This window comes from Dipodomys merriami, unplaced genomic scaffold (assembly GCF_024711535.1).
Source record: "Dipodomys merriami isolate MVZ:Mamm:240054 unplaced genomic scaffold, mDipMer1.0.p SCAF_1926, whole genome shotgun sequence".
Classification (NCBI taxonomy): Eukaryota; Metazoa; Chordata; class Mammalia; order Rodentia; family Heteromyidae; genus Dipodomys; species Dipodomys merriami.
This window is the reverse complement of record NW_027203300.1, coordinates 1-16,673: the sequence shown is the minus strand read 5'-3', so window position 1 is coordinate 16,673 and position 16,673 is coordinate 1. Positions and strand designations below refer to the sequence as shown.

The 16,673-nt window shown below is 34.5% G+C and overlaps 1 non-coding gene across 1 annotated transcript; it reads left to right on the top strand.

Annotated features, from left to right (window-relative positions):
* Positions 1–9,114: 9,114 nt before the first annotated feature.
* On the top strand, positions 9,115–9,221 carry LOC138831348 (U6 spliceosomal RNA). Its single transcript, XR_011373259.1, has one exon. It is a non-coding gene; the product is annotated as a U6 spliceosomal RNA (small nuclear RNA).
* Positions 9,222–16,673: the final 7,452 nt, after the last annotated feature.

The following is a 16,673-nucleotide window of genomic DNA, read 5'->3' as shown; positions in this document are numbered from 1 at the left end:
TTCAGGAAGCATAGGTTAACATTTGGATATCTTGGTCTCATGACTTATGAGGACTATCTGCATGAGTATAGTTCTACCTAGATTCCTCAGCCTAAATTTAGCCACTGTTAATAAATGTTTATATCTTTATCTGTCACCCATCAGAGCTTAAACCTGTGTATTAATTCCAAGGAAAATCATAAGGTAAGAATTTAGCTTTTCTGGATATAAAGTAAATAAAAATGCAGCATAGAGTAACTCATTGGACTAAAGTCAACCTATTTCTATAAAACATGTTAAGCATTTTCTTACATGAAAGGACTTCACACTGACATGTATAATTACAAGAAGAGAAACGATCAATATTCACAGTGGCACAAAAATCCCGTAGGTGCCTACAAGACTGCACCTTTCTCTAAACATTGCATATCATGTGAGCGGTTTGCAACCCAAGTGACTGTAGAAGATATTGGACCCTAAACAAAATGGACAATTGCATAAACCCAGTACTCTATGACAGATTTAGCAAGACCTATCTTGGAGATTCTTGTTAAGGACATGATGAAAATTTTATAGTTTGGTTGTGATTACACATGTCACTCAGCCATTAACTATATTTAACATAGTTCCTTTTGCTCTAACTTATATTTTCTTGACTCAGAAAACTTTCTTGTTTGTGAAAACTTGGCTGTTCAAAACATAGACATGGGTTTTTAATCCTTTGGAATTACTGTCTGCATAGTGTTCTATGAGATGAGCTTCTCTTTACCATATCATAGGAATAAACTTACTCTGTTTCAAACTTGGACAGCAGCTAGCTCGTTCTCTCTCCTAGAAAACCATTTATATAGACTTCCTTACATGTAAAAAGTCCCTAATTTACTTGCAAAAGTATGTCAGTGAGTCAAACCTAACTCAACCAAGTGAGGTGAATTCTGCTCTCATGCTTCCTTTATATTAAAAATTGTAAGAATTGTTCAGCAGTGGGCATACTTTCTAATGTGAAGTGTGACTCCTATTTTCCATAATGTGAATCAAACAGTTGAATCAGTTTAATATGTGAAAGAGACTTTCAAAGAGTCTTGGACCTTGAAAATTGTCCTGGGTATGAATTTTTGGAGAAATATCCCTTTTCAAGCACAAAGGATTCATTTTTTAATATTATGCTGATACTGGGCTTTGAACTCCTGGCCTTGAGTTCTATCTGGGCTTTAATTCTCAATGTTTGCTCTATACCACCTGGGCCACAACTTCACTTCTTCCTTTTACCACAAGTTGAGAAAAGAATCTCTTAGGTTTGTCTACTTGGAAAAGCTTTGAATTGCAATTGTCAAATTTGAACCTACCCAGTATCTATGTGTAAGCCATTGGTGTTCTGCTAGAACTCACTTTTTTTCAGGTAAGGGGTAGGTTTATTCAGTAGACCTGCTGGGACCTGGCAAGATTGGAACTCCACGTGGCTGGGAAAGGCCTGGGAATGAGAGAGAGCTGGGAAAGAGAGGAAAGAGAGGGGAAATAGCTAGAAAAGAGCAGAGAGAGCAGAGAGAGCTAGGAAAGAGCAGGGAGAGAGCTAGGTAGCAGAGAGAGCTAAAATAGAGCAGTGAGAGAGAGCAGAGAGAGTTAGAAAAGAACAGAGAAAGAGCTAGGTAGCAGAGAGAGCTAGAATAGAACAGAGAGATCTAGAACTCACTTCTCAAGAATAAATAATCACAAAAAGAGGAGAAAGAAATATTTGTTCAATTATTTATGTGTCGTGTGATAAACCAAATCACTTGCTAATGGAAAAGAAAAAAAAGAAGATAGAGATGAATATGGAGGAGAGAGACACAAAGAAATAAGTAGGGAAGGCTGGGTAAATGAGGTGAGGGGAGTGGAAGGGAGGATACGAGAGGAGGGGTAGCTGAGTGGAATTGTCTACTCCTCACTAAGGTATTTTTGGACAATCAGTACCTTTGCATATTTGTAGACAAAGCTTTCTATATTTGGTAGTAGTAAGCTGAGATTTAAAATAACGATTTACAGGTAACAACCTGTTAGTGTGCTTCCTCCTGCTGCAAGGTAGCCACAGTTAGGTTACTGTTACAGAGAAGGCAAGAGTAAGCAGTTTAAGTGATTCTGAGAAACAATAATTGACATGCCAGGAATGCTTCCCTGTATGGTGAAGTCAAGCATCACTCTGCTCCAGTCTTCCTCTGATCAAGTATAGAAGAAACAGAAAAGGAAGGGGATACATGAGTAATGATCATCTCTCTGTTTATCCTCTTCCCTTGGCTTCTGAAACAATAAAGCCAAAGGAGACAATCTGAACTAGAAGGGAAAATTGGGGAAAAGTTCAGTCTAACTTATTGTGAAACTTTTAAAATAATTGGAGCAGCATTTCAAATACTGAAATAAAACTTTTAAAATTATTAATAAAAAGTAACTCGAAATTTATTAAAAATTTAGACTACAGGGCTCAATAAATAGTTTTATCTGCATAATTAAAACTGACTCCTGCTTCTATCATCAGAAATTGAAGATCGTCCAATACTAGGTAAATTACCCTTGATATTCACTTAAACTGTGTGAATATAATGCAGAAAATATTACTTTAAATTTAGACTGCTAAAGTAATATGTGATGGAAATTCATGATGGAACCATAATGCTAAGAACATGGAAATTATTTCCCTTCCATCTTAAGAGTGTAGAGAAAAAAAAGAGCACTATTGGATGGCCCTGAAGGTCAAATTCTAAATTTAGGAGAGAAGGTGAATAGTAAAGGAGACTTATCTTGGCCATTCAGACATAAGAAATGTAGAGAAATATACACATTTATGTAGGTCTAACATGGAACAGTGGATGTGGCAAGCCCATAGCCAAATGCCAAAGGTAAAGATATTTAACAAAATACCATGAAGTTCAAACAAGTCTTAAAAGGGGATCTGGGCTTGAAGGGAGTAGGGCAGAATAATGGAGAGGGAAATGGTGGACTAATATAGTCAATATACATATAGCACTCAATGTACATATGTGAGAATATAATTAGGGATAGGGATAGGTGGGGTTGGGGTAAGGGAAGGAAGAAAAATGGCAAGTTTGACAATGATCCAGATGCACTATACATTGAAATGCACATACACTTTATTCAACACTGACATGATGAAGCGAAACCCCTTTGCACAACTAGGTAAAAATAAATTTTTTGAAGTTTTATTATTAAGAGAACAGAAGCATAAACCTTTAAAGATAAATAAGAGGATAGCATTAACATATTGTTGAGGCTTGTGTTCCTTTCAATATACAAATTTTAATAAGTGTCAAGTCTTCTGCAAATGTAAATTTTATTTTGCCAATTCTTTTTGCAAATTGCTTAAACTGAAGAGTACCAAATTCCAACATCCCTTCATTCCATTAAAATTTTTTTATAGACCTTTAGGTTTTTCAGTTGTTGCTAAATATTTTAATGTAATGCATTGGAACTAATTTCATTCCATATCTAAATTTAAATTTTAAATGACTAAATTCTTTTAAAATCATCTCACTGAGGCACAAGTATGGATAAATAACTGATGTGGGCAAAATCAGAATTATTTAGAAGGTTGTAAATTGATACTTAGTTTTCTCTCTGCTGGATCATAGAATACAGACTGTCCAAAATGGAAAAAGTTAGCCTTCCACGTTTTCGGCATATAAACACTCCATCAACATTTCGTTATTAGAGGATTATTCAAGATGAGCTACATGTTGATTAATAATGACTGAGTATGTCAGAAAGATGAGGGAAAAACATCTACACTTCACTGAGGTTCTGATTTGTGCTTCAATAAGTGTTCTGAAAACTCTCCTTCAGAGAACTAGCAGCTGCATTTCTAAAAAGTCCCTGGGTTTGAATACATACCTTAGGGTTCATTTCCCTAACATCACCTTATCTGACCTTTTCTGCTTGACTCAGACATATACTAGATATTGAAAATTGTTTTTAGCACATTTATAAGATTATTTCTGTGTTGCTTTGGATATCCTTCTCCCACAGTATAATCCCTGCTTTTACTGTATTTGATGTCCGCATAATTTGTGGAGGGGAAGGGGAAAAACAAATCGTTTAAATATGGATACAGGTGGACCCATTGCAACAATGAGAAGTACAAGTCGTTATGTCGAAAAATGAACTTTACAACTTTGGTCGCCAGGCGGATTGGGTAGGGGGGCGGAGGGAGGGTGGGAAGGGATGGGAAGGGGAAACAAAAGAAGAGGCTACAATGCTTGATAAGAAATGTACTCATTATCTTGCCCATGTAATGGTAACCCCTCTGTACAGTATTTTCACAATAATAAAATCAAAGTCCCTGGGTTGTTACACTTTCTGATAATGTCTCAATTCAAGTACTTCTATGTGGACTTCCATACTATTCAATGATGCTGTATTAGCTCCTTGTTATAATTTGCAGACAGGTCTTGGTGATGAAATTTGTGCTTTTCAAAATTGCTGTCCCAATTCCACCCACAAACTGCAGACAAAATTTATTTGAAAAATTTTGTATCTGTTGATAGCGCATATATTATTATTTTTCATTACAAACGTAGAATGCAGTAAAAATTATCATAGGAATTATACTGCACTAGCTTGTGGGCAGATTCTAATGTAAATAATTTACTGTGTTCATGTAGAGAATTTGAGTATCCAAAGTTTTAATATACCTCTGGTCCTAAAACCAATACCTTACTGATATTGAGTGACAAATACAACTTCTTTTTTTTATTTTAATTTTAATTTTTTGTGAACATGCTGTACAGAGGGGTTACAATTACATGGGCAAGATAATGAGTACATTTGTTATCAACCATTGCAGCCTCCTCCTTTGTTTACCCTTCACATCTCTTCCCAGCCTCCCCCCGCCCCCTACAACTTCTTATAAGTACAGAAATTTTCCTTCTATCTATCTATCTAACTATCTATCATTTATGTATCTATCTATCTATCATCTATCTCTCTATCTATCTATCTATCTATCTATCTATCTATCTATCTATCTATCTATCTATGTTTGTGTGCGTGTATATACATAAAATATAATGTACTGAGGGGTTACAGTTACATAAGTAAAGTAATGGGTACATTTCTTTCTTTTTATTGTGAAAATACTGTATAGAGGAGTTACAATGACATGAGCAAGACAATGAGTACATTTTTTTATCAAGCATTGTTGCCCCCTCCTTTGTTTCCCCTTCCTATCCCTTCCTATACCCTCCCACGCCCCCCAACCTGATCCTCCCCCCCCACCGAAGTTGTAAAGTTCGTTTTTTGACATAAAGACTTGTATATCTCATTGTTGCAATGGGTCCAACTTATTTAAACGATTTGTTTTTTTTTTTCCCATTCCCCTCCACAAATTATACCAACATCAAGTACAATGAAAGCAGGTTTTATACCATGGGGGAAGGACATAGAAAGCAACAAAGAAATCATCTTATAAATATGTTAGAAACAATCCCGTGAAAGAAAAAAAACATTTAAATACTTATCTTGGGATTCATTTCCCTAACATCAACTTATCTGACCTTTTCTGTTTGACTCAGACATATACTTGTTATTGCAAACAAGATCACACTACAGCTACCAGCACAACTATATTTATTGCAGCATTATTTACCATAGCTAAGATATAAGCACATTTTTCCTAAACACTGTTACTCCCTCCTTTGTTTTTCCCCTACCATCTCTTTCTTTCACACCTCCCCAACTCCCCCATTCACCCCTCCCCCCCACTGATAGAGTGTCTTGTACATCTCATTGTTACAATGGGTCAACCTGTATTCTTTCCTTATATCTTAATTGAAGTAATGATAGCTTGATTTATGCTGATTCTACTTGTGTAGACACACCTAAAATCACTCACCAATCCAAGAGCACATAAATGAAACATCATTCTTTGTCAGTTCTTATAATTTTTTTCTACACATTTATTGACAGGTTACAAATTATGCTTAAACATAAATACATTAAAAATACTTTCTTTTTTATTTATTTTCTTGACCAGGAAATCAGCAAGACCTCAGTCAGCATTTCTCACATAGGACTTTTCACGTGGGTTGGTTAAATATATATATAGAATCCAGTCTTCTGAGGACTCACTCTTTTGCTTAGGAATTGATGCTGCCTGTTGGAAAAGAGCTCAAAGAAGCATGCCATTTAAAGCCTTATAACTTTATTCTTTACCATGGTATTCTCCTGCTGCTTTGGTTGTTGAGAGTGTCTACCAGAGCAAGCATTCCATGAGGAGCAGGGTGACACAATATGACTTATACTTACTGAGATTTCCGAGTGACTTGCTATCACTTGTACTGCATTTTACCAGTCAAATCTCTCTAAAACCACCGGATTTAAGAGATAAGAGGAGTGGTAAAGAAATCTTAGGGACAAATATATCTTCAGAATATATTGTTCCAAGCATTCCGTGTAAGTCATATTCAACAACTTGTGAAACTTGTGTTGGCTGTAACTATGTGTCTTTCTCCATGTGTGCATGTATACATGTGTATATGTATGTTTGTGAATAGTAACATACATGTGTACACATATAAGAGCATATACACACATATATGCATATGTAAATAAATATACACATATAAATATATGTGCATATATATCTGTTGTTCAGTGTTTTACTCTATAGTTACCAGCACATTGTCATTCTCACAAAGTGTACAAGATAAATTGCTCTGAGGATCTGTGCTGTATGATGTGCATCCGTTGTACTCACTTCCCCCATTCCTTTGTTTTTCATCCCTGTGAACAATTTCTGTCTACTTTCTATAGGATAGCTCTGTTTTCATTACAGGAAGTTACTAACTGATAATAAAAGAAAAAGATTGTTTGTAAAACAAAAAGTACTTTTAGGTTATAGGTTAAAGTATCTTATTTATCCCAATGATTCCTATGAGATAAAATTTACATAAATAGTAGTAAAAGGGAGATCTGGTGTTTTGCCATTTAGAATCGCAAAGAATAATATCACGTCACTTTTATAACTCTTAAAGAATACAAAAGTAACTGATGGTCACTATCATGCTGCCACAAAACCAGTGGATCCTTAAGGATAATAGTAGACCAGCAGAAATTCTAAGTAGCAGACATGGAGCATGAAAGAGAAAGAGGAAATGAAAGAGTGAAAGAGAGAGAGAAATATCATAATATTTAAAGTGCATAACAGATAAACAAGAGCAGTATGAGAATATTCATATTTGATGTATGATAACCCATCAACATGAAATATAATGCTATTTTGATAAAAATAAAAATGATGCAGAAGAAATTATAAATGGAAAAACAATCTTCACAGAAACAAATTCTTAGATATATTTCATGACTTGGTAAAGGATAAAGAGGCTGAAGTTAGTATAAATTTAGAAGTACGACAATTCACAAAAACATAAAAAGATATTCATATATTTCATTATATGACCGAAAGCAGAAAGCAAATATTGTTTAGATGATTTTTTTAAAGCACAGTTTCTCAGGTGTGGAAAAGGTGGCTCAGTGTTAGAGGGCTTGGCTTGCATGCATGAGGCCGTGGATTTGATTCCTCAGCACAACATAAGCAGAAAAAGATGGAAGAGGTGCTGTGCCTCAAGTGGTAGCGCTAGCCCTGAGCTGAGGTACAGAAAACAGGCGCCATGACCAACAAAATCAACAAAACCAAACAAAACAAAACACAGTCTCTCACTTTTGTGGCCTCAACTCTGCAATAATGCTGTGTCAGCCTAGGGCTAAGATTTTAGGTGTTTACATTTACCAACTCTCCTGATTCAGACTCTATTTGTTCATTTTTAAATAAATATTTTGTTCTTAATTTTCCTCTTTGTAAATTCACATGCACACATAAAAAATGGTATGGACATCCCAGTAACCTTCTCAATGATGACCTCCTAATGATGACTTACAAATGTTTTATTATATTATAGCAAGTAAAAAATTGCTACAAATAAAGGAAACCAATAATTAAATATTAATGATTAAAAAAATAAAAGAACAAACCAATTTCAGTCTTTGAAGTACACTGCATATTAGATTTTACTATTTTCTGATATTCCTGTAAATTTAACTATGGCTAAGTTTATTGTTGGGAGCCGACAGTAAAGCTCCAAGGTCATCTTGACCCTTGTGCTCCCTTGCAGGCGCGTACAAGGAACTGGCTTTCATGAAAAGCACCAGGTGCCCAGGTTTGTGTCTGTAGTGTTAGTTTTACTTTCTATCAGTTGACCTTGTCTTGTTTCAATCTGCACCTTGTTTTTATTAAAATTTTCCTTCCTTTTCTGCACTATGGTGACCTTAGGTTACCTCTTGAATTCTAATAGTATATATTAAGGAGAGTTAAAAATAAACGGTGCTCTAGTCTTGAGCTACAGACCTCCCGACCCCATCCTTTGTCTTATGTCTTTATTTTTCCGTCCTCACCCCCTAATTCAGGATTCCCTTTCATTGCCTGCAGGCTCCGGCAGTTTATGATGTTCAAAAAGAGTTTTATAGAATATGAGTAGTCTTTAAAATTAGCCACTAAGATTACCAGTTATGGCTCATCTCATCATTTGTTTATGGCTTACATCATCATTTGTTTCTCGCTAACAAATAAAGTTAGGAATCCCTGAAGTTTTAAAAGAAACTGTGTAGTTAAAGTCTTAACTCTTCATTCTGCTTCTTTACACAAATACTTTGGAACTTCTCATTAATAAAGTTTCTATAAACTCTGAAATGTACATACTTAGTAGTATATGTCTGCTACCATAAATCTTAAATACTTTATAGAAAAGTTTATACTTGCCAAACTGTCCTAATTTTGGCATATATAAGCAAATTCCCAAAATTAAACATATTTAAAACATTAAAACTTTTAACAAACCTTAACACTTGCTGTAGTGTTTATTATGACAGGTGCCTTGAATAGAATAATTGAATTCCTCCTCCTACAAATCTCTTGAACCACAAATATCTGGAATTATTTTGTTTTTGACATATCAATCTAGACTTTTTAATTAAATGTGTGTTTATGTAAGAAATATTTGGTTCTAAAATTTCATGACAATTGTTTTGAACATACTTTTTGCTGAATTGTCTAGTTTAATAAAATTAATTACACTTTTTATATAAAAATATCCTGTACTCAATTCAGCATCACATACACTAACATTGGAACAATACAGAGAAGATTATCATGGCCCCTGCACAGGGATGACATGCAAATTCCTGGATCGTTCCATATATATACAACAACAGATGCTGGAGGGCATGTGCCTACCCTGGAATCTTACGGCATTGTTGGTGGGAGTGTAAACTGTTCAACCACTTTGGAAAGCAGTCTGGAGGTTCCTCAAAAGACTCCACATAAAAATCCCATAGGACCCAGCAATCTTATTTTTGGGGATTTACCCAAATGATCACAAACAAGAACATACTAATACTACCAGCACAATTATGTTTATTGCTGCATTATATACCATAGCTAAGATATGGAACCAACCCAGATGCCCCTCAGTAGATGAATGGATCAAGAAAATGTGGTAAATATACACAATGGAATTCTATGCCTCCATCAGAAAGAATGACATCGCCCCATTTGTTAGGAAGTGGAAAGCCTTGGAAAAAATTATATTAAGTGAAGTAAGCCAAGCCCAAAGAAACATAGGTCCCATGGTTTCCCTTATTTTCAATAACGAATATATGTCTGGGATAAGCAGAAAAGGTCAAAAGCTATGTGCATATGACCAGATACGATGATGTTAAGGGAAATGAACACCAAGATAAGGACACGAGTTTTTTTGTTGGTTTGTTTCTTGCTATTGTTTCTAACGTACTTATAATGTGCTATGTCATTTTTGGTTTCTTTATATGTTCCTCCTCCACGCTATAACCCCTGTTTTCATTGTATTTGAAGTTGGTTCCCCTACATCTTGTATGTACACTTCTCTAATTTGGGGAGGGGAAGGGGAAAAAATGCTCAAATAAGGATACAGTTTGACCCATTGTAACAATGAGATGCACAAGACACTATGTTGAAAAATGAACTTTAAAATTTAGGTGGGGAGAAAGGGGGAAGGGAGCATAATTCTGGATGTGGGAGGGAAGGGATGGTAGGGGAAATATGAAGGAGGACATAACAATGCTTATTAGGAAATTTACTAATTAACTTGCTCATGTAAATATAACCCCAATATTCAATATGAATATTGAATTGAGAGAGTAAAAGAATGGAGCAAATATGAATAAATGTGTATGTGTTTGTGACCTCATGCGTGCACCCACACACATATGCATGTGTGTTGGCATGCTCAGAGTTTTAAATCAGGGTTTCAAGGTCTTGCTAGGCCTTTCCTCTCTAGATTGTTGAGCTACAATATGAGCTACAACTCCATTGCTGGCTCTTTGCTAGTTCATTAAAAAATTTGAAAAATAATTCCATGATTTTTTTGCCCTGAAAGGCTTTCAACTGTTATCCACAGATCTCAGGCTCCTGAGTAAATATCCCGAGTAGATAGGATTACAGGTGGGACCAACTAATACAAGGCTTTCAGAATAATCTCCTACTTTGAAAGCCTTTAGGAGTGATTATGTGTGAATTTATTTCGTTTTTGGATTCTTAAAAGACAGTAAGGGATGATATTTAAAAGTTTCAGTACTTTTTAAAAAGGATAATGGAACTGTGGGACAGAAGAAATTTACCTCTATTTGGACCTCAATTTATCGGCTCAGCTCTGTGCATGCTAACCCAATGTCACCAACACAGTCTGTGTTGAATACAAAATGTGACAGAAAACAATCACCATGAGCATTATTTGGTATGCTATTATTTCTTGGACAATATGACTATTGAATTGAGAGAGTAAGAAAATATAGGGATTTTACCTACCTTTTTTGTATTGCTTAAAGACCTTTGGAAACTTTGAATCATTTCCTTCCTCACCGTGTGTCTTTGGGCCATGCACTTACTGTCTTTAATTACAATTTTTCCCAAAACTAAAATGGTAATAACGTTAGTTTTATAACAAATGTTATCCTAAGAATTAAGAGACATAAAATTTATCAAATATTTAAAATAAACTTCTATGAATGTGCTTTGAGTTGAGCCAAGAGTTTTTTAAATCCTAAATAGAATACAATAAGTATTAGAGAAACCATTACATACAGTGAGCAACCAGAAGTAATGGTATCTATTGACCATGCTCTGCTTCCAAGGAAGCCAGGTGGATAACTTCTCATGCTGTAAATCAAACTGATTATCTTATGTTTTGGTAGTGTAAAACTATCACGGAGAGAATCATCAAGGAGTGTTGTAGACTGAGCTGAAGACCATATGAAGATGTGCAAACCTGATAAAACATAAAAATATCTGAACAGTATATTGTGTTTTACATCATTTAAGTTACATCACAAAGATAACGAAGACCTAGAAGAATGAATTGTCTTTTTGATATTCTAACATATGTCCTTAGAAAAATGAACTCTTTCCTCGTTTTTGTAGAGGCATCATAAGATGAGAGGAACTGTATTTTTGTTTGCTTCTTTCCATTTATTCTTCATTTTGAAATCTGAACCACATGACAGAGAAAGAAACCAAGGGAAATTATTCACACAGGTTTATAAAGAACCATCAATGTAAAATAAATAAAACACATATAGCCTTGTAAAAGGTCTAACTAAATTGAGTTATAAAGTCTCAAGCATAAACAGAAAATAATTTAAGCAGTATCATGTTATTGAAATTGAAAAATGTTAGGAATTTATTTTTTTCCTTTCTACTACCTTGAATTAATTATTGATTTTGTATAGAGAGATTAAAGATGAGATTAACGAGAAACTTGATTAAAAATGGACAAAAGTTCTGAATAGACATGTTTTCCAAAAAGCCCTGAATATCGCCAGTCGATTTAAAAAGTTGCGTTTAATAAAACTTCAGTGCTGGCTTAATGCTTTGTGAACAGAAGTCATTAGAGAAATGTAATTCAAAATTACTATGATACTACTTCATAACTATTATAACTCTTATCAAAAAAACGAAGGAACCAGATGTGGTGGTAAAGACTTGTAATTCCAAGCGTTTAGGAGTTTGGAGTAGAAGGATTTCAGTCTAAGGCCAGTCTTAGGTACTGCACACAGTAAAAACCTTCCCTTTAAAAAAACTCAAAATATAATAATGTCTGGTGAGAGTGTAGAGAAAAGGAAATTTTCTACACTCGTGGTCAAAATGCAGGTTTGTATTCTCCTTGTAGAAATTAGTATGCCGTTTTCTAACGAAAAGTTGAAATATCATCTGACCCACCAATCATGCGATTATTTCTCTCTGGGTAACTCATAAACATATCTGTAGTTCATTGTTATTCACATTATTCACAACAACAGCTAATATATAAATCGAAGTTCAGTATTCAACTACAGATTAATAAAGCAACTGTGTGCATGCACAAATATATTTTTCTGTTTCATCCTTAAAATAGCAAGAGACTTCTCCCATTAGCCACAACTTATAATGCCTCAAAGATGTATTCTATAAGAGGAAAAATGTTGTCTTCTGATTTTTGTACACACATACACACACACACACACACACACACACACACACACACACACATACACACACACCAACCTCAAACATTAAGAGAGAATTTTTTTAAAGTAATGCAAAGTGGAATTTCTGGGGTATTTAGATCCCAATGTAGAAGATAGTAGATATACAGGATGATGAGGAATACAGTTGTAAGGTACAACATGAGGATACAAGGGACAACACTGGTTCTACATAGGAATGAAGCTAAGTAAGTAGGAGTTGTTCTTCCTAGTAGGGTTTGCTCTTTTAGATGTTCTTCTTTCAGTAATGGATAAGAAGAACATTTTTAAAAAATATATATCTGCCTATTTGCAGAAATAATAACAAACAATATGGCAATAATGTTGGATGCTCAACATAGAATAAAATGTCAAATTAAAATACATGAGGTTATCCTTGATGTTAACTAATTATTACAAACAAGGAAAACCATGGGACCTCTGTTTCTTTAAGTCTGGCTTATTTCACTTAATATGATTTTTCCCAAGAATTTCCATTTCCTTGCAAATGAGGTGGTATCTTTCTTTCTAATGGAAGCATAGTATTCCATGTGTGCGTGTGTGCTTCTCATTTTCTTGATCCATTTATCTACTGAGGGGAATCTGGGGTGATTCCATATCTTACCTATGGTAAATAATACTGTGATAAACATAATTGTTCTGGAAGCTTTAGTGTGGCCTTGTTTGTGGTCACCTGGTTAAATGCCCACAAGTGGGATTACTAGGTAATTGGCGAGCATTATTGTGTATATCAAGGATAAGTTTAGTAGATGAGCAGAATAGCTCTATAGCTATGTACATTTGACCATATAACGTGATTCTAAGTGAAATGAACTCCAAGACATGTTCTTTGTTGTTGTTCTTAATGTACTATGTGATTCTTTTTCATCCTTTCGTGTTTTCCCCAACTATTGTTTATCCCCTGTAGTCACTGTATTTGATTTTAATACCCTAGGTATTGTAAATATGTTGATCTGAACTAGAGAAGGGAATGGGAAAAAATGGTGAGACAAAGGACAAAGGAGGAACCTATGCAACAGAGATATACACAAGACAACATGTTGGAAATAATCTTGGAGGGGCCGTTTGGAGGGAAGAGGGAGAAAAATGGGTGAAGGGGTAAAAAGTTATAAAAGAAATGAACACATTACCTTACTTATGTAACTATAACCCCTCTGTACATTAAATTGACACTAAAATTTCAATAAAAAATAAAATAGATGAGAGCAGCAATATAGGATATGGAACTGGGGAAAATACTGTACTATACAAAGATTAGAACATGTCTGGAGAGCAGTAATTTTACTTTAACATAGCAAGTAATAAACTAGCATACAGATTTTCAGCCTCATGTCACTCATTAAAAAGGGAAAACAAAATGCACAATCAGCAAACCAATAGAGATAAAATAGAAAACTAAACAATTAAGAGACAACTTGGACCAAAAATAACAAATGACAAAATTAGGAAACAAATAACAAGCTGGTAAGTTTAAAAATTTAACCCATAAGTCTATTAAATGTTGTTTACATCACAATTTGTTAGAACTATGGTTAAAATCACAGTTTAGTACTATATCATTTTAATAATAGATTACTTATTATTGATTTCTTAATGTTGAATATTTAATATATAATTTTACTATTAGCAGCTATAGAAAAGAATTAAGTGAAACAAATTTTAATAATATATTTCATGCATAGTGAAATTGAGAAACATTAGAATATAAACAAATAATGTATCATTACTGCTTTAATTCTGGGAATTGTTGTAATAATTCAAAGTGCATTCTACACTTAGCACTCATCTTAAAAGCAAATAATAAATTATTGCACATGACTCGGTATTAGGTGGAAAAGTTTAGCACTGTGGGAAAATTTACACTACACAGTACATGAGGGTATGATCCCTCTCATCTAGTTTAAATTATGGAAATTTGATTTCTACATGCATTTTAAATTCCTGTGTAGGTGAAATCTATAAAATTACATACAATTATGTACACGAAGAGTATTTCAGATGACACATAAAGTCATATTCATTAATTAAATTTTTATTATTCTGTACCAAATAAATATTTATAAAGAGACTGAATTTCTGAGTAGATGGTGTATGTGTGCCAGAGTACACGTATTGAGGCTTATTTTATATTTCTAACATTGTTTCTACAATTGAATTTAATTTTCCATAATGGGATAAGTATATTATATTGGATATATGAAAGTAAACTGAAGGTTTATTCCATTAATCCTTTGCCACTTTTCTAATCCCAATATAAATTATCCATGTGTTGGAAGTAATGAAAATAACAATGGATATAAACAAGATAAATAAATCATTCTGTAGTAGACAATTATTTTCACCTTTATTTTGATAGTTGGTCCTCTTATACACAACAGAATATTCTTGGGGAAATGTGCTCCAGGCTGACCACAACTGTAGAATATTATGGTTTGATTTATCATAAGATAAGGAAGGAAGGGGAACCTCCAAGGGATGTGATCAGTTTTGTGGTGGAGACTTGGAAATGAACATTTTTCACACTCAACTCTGAAAAGCCAATTTGATAGACCATTTCTGTAAGTGATTATAGAGGATTACTTATGGCTTTGCAAGGATGCCAGATTGACTCATTTTGAGAAAATTAAAACAGGAATTTAGTCAGCAGTTCTTTGTATCTTTAGGAGAAAAACCCATTGAATATAGGTCAAGGGATCACTAGGGCCCAAAGAAGCTACTACTTTGAATAGTATTCCTAGACCTTTAAAACAAACAAACAAACAAACAAAACAAACAAAAAACTCCAGTAAGCACAGCCAGTCAGGGCTGCTATCACAGATGACATGAAGGCAAGAAACAGAAGCTGAGAGTCATTTAGCTAATAACTAATATAATTTTTTATGAGGCAGACTGCAATTAGACTCCAGAGACAGGGTCATAAAGACTGATGAGAGAGACTGAAATTGGTCATACCAAAAATGGAAAGTAGAATTTCTTCTAGAACTAATAAATCTTAGAAAGCCTGTGTATGAAAGAACAAGACAGCAAACCAAATTCCAGAAAAGCACAATTTCTTAAATGTCAGCTTAGTGAATTATCAGTGGAAATCTTTGAAATCTTAAATATTTGACCACATGTGGAAGAAGGACAACTGCTGAAGGGAAAGAAAATATCATCACTCTGTTAGGTCCAATATCACATTAGGAAGTAATCAAGCAAAGATTTGTAATAAAAAAGAGAAAACAATTATTCCAAATGAGAGTTTCATTTGTTTTGATGTAACAGTTCTTGATTTAGGTACTAGCAATTTACATACAATTGATCTAGTCCCACAACTGAGTTGATATTGACTGCAGTATTCCTATATGAAGGAAAAGAGAAAATTTACAAATGTCTGATGAAATGAGTTGAGGTTGAAGTATCCTAATAGTGGTATCTGAAGTTTTCTTTTCTAAAAATTCCTCATTTTTAGCCTGGTGCCAGTGGATCACAGCAGTACTCCTAGCTACTCAGGAAGCTGAAATCTGAGAACTGCGGTTCAAAGACAGCCTGGGCAGGAAAGTCCCTGAGACTCGTATCTCCACTTAATAATCAGAAAATCAGAAGTGGCACTGTGACTCAAGAGGTAGAGCACTCACCTTGAGTTGAAGAGCTCAGGGACAGTGCCCAAGCCCAGACTTCAAGCCCCTTGACCAACAACAACAACAAAAATTTCTCTTTTCTTGGACTACCTACATCTTTTCCTAACATTCAACAAAGAAGCCTTTTTATCACCCACTACACTTAATTCCTATCCTAGCTACTGCAAATAGAATGATTTGGTATCTTATGTCAAAAGGTTCATATTTGTGGAAACAAACCCAGCAGTGGTAAGTTTTTTCCATTCCTTGAACTCTGGGCCTCAGCTCTGAAAATCGTTATGGTAGTAGCTTTCATGTGAGCTTGTTTGTTATTTATTGGATTACTGCCCATGAGGGAATTACTAGGTCTTATGGGAAATCTATATTTAGACTTTTCAGATAACTCCGTACTGTATTCCACAGTGGTTGAGCAAATTTAATTTCCCATTAACAGTGTAATAGAGTTCCCAATTGGATACATCCATGCCAACATTTGCT